We start from the raw sequence: 4,376 nt of genomic DNA on the forward strand, positions 1-4,376 counted from the left end.
TATATATATATATAGTCTGGTGGAAATGAATGATGTAAATCAGAAGTTAATAAAGCATTTGGAAAAAAAAAAGAAATGGGACTTCTTTTAATTCCAGAGGAGGGGTATTCCTTACTCATCAAGAAACAACATTTCTTAGAAGATAATAATATAGTATCTTGAAAGTGATTTTATAAACAATATTTACTGAATTCATAAGTAAAGAATAAAATGTAGGCATGAACTTTAGTTTGATTATGTACTCTGTAGGGACTGTAGTGAGTTGGTATGAATAAAAGGCTTCCCTTAAGCAATAGTATGACGAAGTCAAAATGGGTTTAAACATTAGACATTTTTTTTCCCCAATTTTAATGTTTCAAGGTTTTGTTAGTGCCTGGTTTTAGCGTGCTTAACAATTCTGACAGGGTAGAAAACTGAATTAGAGATTAGTTTCTCATTTCTTTGGAAACGAGATGCAGCATTATGATGTATTAAGGTGATGGCCTAATTGCTAATATGCATTTTTTTCTGATTAAGAAATTAAAATAAGCCTCATTTCCATTTTGGAATGTCTTTACATTCTTTTTTGTAAGACAAAAATATTGGGCTTTTCATTAAAGTATTTAGTTATATCCAACATACTGATAGAAAAACATTTCTATGCAGGGTGGGCCGTTATCTAGGGACTGATTTGCTCAATTTAAGAGCAGTGTTGAAAAGTAAAAATGACATCATCATCACTATTGTTATTATTATAAGATTAGTTAGTGTACTCAAAGCATTTTTAAAAAGCTATATTCCTTATTCAAGTTCTTTGATTAAACTTAAATATTCTTTTTTTTGCATATTATTGCAATCAGTTAAGTATTATTTTTGGATGTTGGTGACTGTAGATTTCATCTCATGTTTTCAGAATGAAAATCATACCTTTCTAGATATTATTCTAGAAATAAATTTCATGATGTTCAAAAAAAGAAAGTTAGGGGGTAATGGGGGATGTTATAAGAGAGAATGGATTGGGGGAAGGGGTATCCAGCAGGCTTGCTATTTGGGGGTGGGGTAGGGGAAAGAGAGGGAGAAAAAATTGTAACTCAAAATCTTGTGGAAATGAATGTTGAAAAAAAAAAAAAAAACTACCAAAGGTGGGGAAAATAAAAACTTCTGGACCTGATGAACTCACAGGAAAATTCTACCAAACTTAAAAAAAAGTTAATACCTATACTTCAGAAATTGTTTTCAAAAACTGAGAAGGAAAGCATCCTATCAGAATCCTTTTTTGAGAGAAATAAAATCGTAATACCTAAACTAGGAAAAGATAACACAGAAACAAAACTATCAGCCAAAATCATTAATGAACATTGACTCAGACTTGTTAAACAAAGACCTATATAGTGATTTACCCAATAAATATTTTATTACAATAAAGTGGGATTTATTCAACAGTAGGAAAACAATCAACATAATTATATTCAAAGCCAAAATATCTAAAACCATATAATCTTCTCATTAGATGCCAAAAAACCCTTAACAAAGTACAACATTTGTTTGCGATAAAAACCCAACAAGTCAAGTAATAGAGGGACCCTTTTTTAATGTCATAAAAACCATCTATCTGAAATCAAAACCAAGCATTGTATGAAATGGGGATGCATTAGAACATTTTCCAGTAAATATGGGATTGAAGTGAGGGTGCCAGTCTCCCTCCTATTATTTGATACAGTACTGGAAATATTAGCTATGAAAAGGGAAAGGAATTAAAGGGATAAAGATAGATAAAGAAACGATTAAAACTCTCCTTGTTAGCTGATGATTTGATGATTTACTTAGAAAACACCAATGAATCAGCAAAGATTCTGAGACAGTAGCTTTAGCAAAGTTGTCAGGTACATAATAAATCCTCAGAAATCAACAATATTTCTATATAATAATAACAAAACATAAGAAGCAATATTAGAAAAGGAAACAGAATTTGAAACAACATAGCCAAATACATAAAGTATCTGGGGACTGATGATCCAAAGCACACAAAACACATCTATTGATTGAATTACAAAGTGTTCTGTAAAGAAATAAAGAATAAATAGCTGGAGGAATATTCAGTGATCATGGCTAGGCAACATCAATATAATATACTATCAAAATTAATTTACATTTTTAATGTCATACCAATTAAGTTACCAAACCGAAAAAAAAACCCAAGTTTTTTTTAAATAAAAACTTTATAACAGAATATAATAGAATAACCGAATTCATTTAGGAAAAAAAAACAATAGATCTAGACTATTAAGGGAAATGATGTGAAGAAATAAGAATGAAGGGTGCTTCGCAATTCCAGACCTAAACCTATAGTATAAAGTAGCAGTTACTCATCAAAGTCATCTGTTATTGGTTAAAGAATAGAGAGACAGATCAATGGAACAGACTAGACAAAGGAGATTTAGAAACAATAGAAATCAGTAACTCAGTATTTGACAAAGTGGAAAATATAAATTACAAAATGTCCTATTTGATAAAAACTGTTAGGAATACTGGAAAGTAGTTTGATAGTATTTAGGCTTAGACAAATACCTTACACCACATTCTCCCATACATCCCAAATGGATATAAGACTTTAATAACAAAGAACATAATAAAAATAGAGAAGAAATATACTCTCAACCAAATAAGAAATAGATAAAACTATTTATACCCTTTTGACTCAAGAATACCAACTACTAGGTCTGTATACAAAGATATCAGAGAAAAAGGAAAAGGTCTTATATGTACAAAAATATTTATAGTAGCTCTTTTTGTAGTGGCAAAGAATTGGAAATTGAGGAGATGCCTACTAATTAGAGAATGGCTGAATAAGTTGTGGTATATGATTGTGCTAGAATACTATTTTGTTATAAAAAAATGACAAAGAGATTGATTTCAGAAAAATCTGGGAAGACTAATATGAACTGATGGAAAGCACTGTGGGCAGAACCAGGAGAACGATTTATACAACAGCAACAATATTGTAAAGACAGTCAATTCTGAAAGTCCTAGCTGCTCTGATCAATACAATAATCTTTGACAATGCCAGAACTCATGATGAAAAATCCTATCCACCTCCATCCAGAGAGATAACTGATGAACTCCAAGTAGAGATTGTTGTTTTTACTTTATTTTTCTTGCTTTTTTGCAATGTGGCTAATATAGAAATATGTTTTGCATGATTTCACATGTATAATGGATATCGTATTGCTTGTCTTCCTAAGGGATAGAAAGGGAGGTGGCAGAGAAGAGATTTTGGAAATCAAAATTTTAAAAACTGAATATTAATTTTTTTATGTGAGACTGGAAACTAATGAAATCAAAAATATATTTTAAAACAGTAAAAAAATAAAATAAGGGAAAATCTTTATCAAATTTCTCTGATAATATTTTGGGATTTAAGATATATAAACTATATAATACACATGTATATACATATGCATGTGTATATGTATCTATGTCTATATAGCAGATATTACCCAATAGATAAATAGTAAAAAGATATGAACAAACATTTCTCCAAAGAACTGCAAAGTATTCACAATCTAATGAAAAAATGCTCCAAATCACTAATAACATTGAAGAGATATACAAATCAAAACAACACCAAGGTTTCATTCTGCAAATTGGCAAAAATGGAAAAAAAAATAGCAACAGTCAATATTGGAAGGATTGTAGGAAAAGAAGTACATTAATACATTATTGCTGGAACTGTGAAAAGAAACATCCATTTTGGAAAGTAATTTGGAATTATGCAAATAAAGTGTCTCTATCTTTTGAACCCTGAAAAGGTTTTAGCAAGCCCTCCCACAGGTGTTTGTTGTCTCAACACCCAGTACAAAGGTGTCCATCTACCTTGGGTGTTCACCTTCACCCAATGCTCACCTGTGGTTCCACTGCATCCCAGACCATTGCCACTCTTCTTGACTTTTGTCATGCCACAGATGACTCTGGAAGAGAGAGGGAGGCTGATGACTTTGCGCAACCCTGTCTCACTTAAATCTAATTCAATTGTTAGTCGAGACATCATCCTGTGATGCCATTGGTCCTCTTTGAAAAAGGATGAACAGGGGCAGCTAGGTGGTGCAATGAATAGGCCCTGGAGTCAGGAGGATCTGAGTTTAAATATGGCCTCAGACACTTACCACTTACTAGCCATGCGACCTTTGGCAAGTCACTTAACCCCAACTGCCCTGCCTTCACCCCTCCAAAAAGCGAAAAAAAAATAAAGGAAAAAAAAAGAAAAAAAGAAAAAGGATCAACATGTAAACCAGAGACTCCATTACTGGGCCTATTCTTCAAGGAAGCCATTGATAAGAAGAAAGTTTCCATAGTAAGATTTTGAGACTGGATTTGAACTCAGGACTTCCTGGTTCCAG

The 4,376-nt window shown here is 32.0% G+C and overlaps 1 long non-coding RNA gene across 1 annotated transcript in view; it reads right to left on the reverse strand.

Moving 5' to 3' along the window:
• The window catches only part of LOC138142617 (uncharacterized), a 15,935-nt gene extending 11,761 nt beyond the window's left edge, over positions 1-4,174 (reverse strand). Inside the window, exon 1 of the long non-coding RNA XR_011163488.1 lies at positions 3,883-4,174. This is a non-coding gene — a long non-coding RNA (uncharacterized lncRNA). The remainder of the gene's footprint in view (positions 1-3,882) is intronic.
• Positions 4,175-4,376: the final 202 nt, after the last annotated feature.

Source organism: Petaurus breviceps, unplaced genomic scaffold, assembly GCF_028583685.1.
Source record: "Petaurus breviceps papuanus isolate PSGF00001 unplaced genomic scaffold, PetGlider_PUasm1.0 90601, whole genome shotgun sequence".
Lineage (NCBI taxonomy): Eukaryota > Metazoa > Chordata > Mammalia > Diprotodontia > Petauridae > Petaurus > Petaurus breviceps.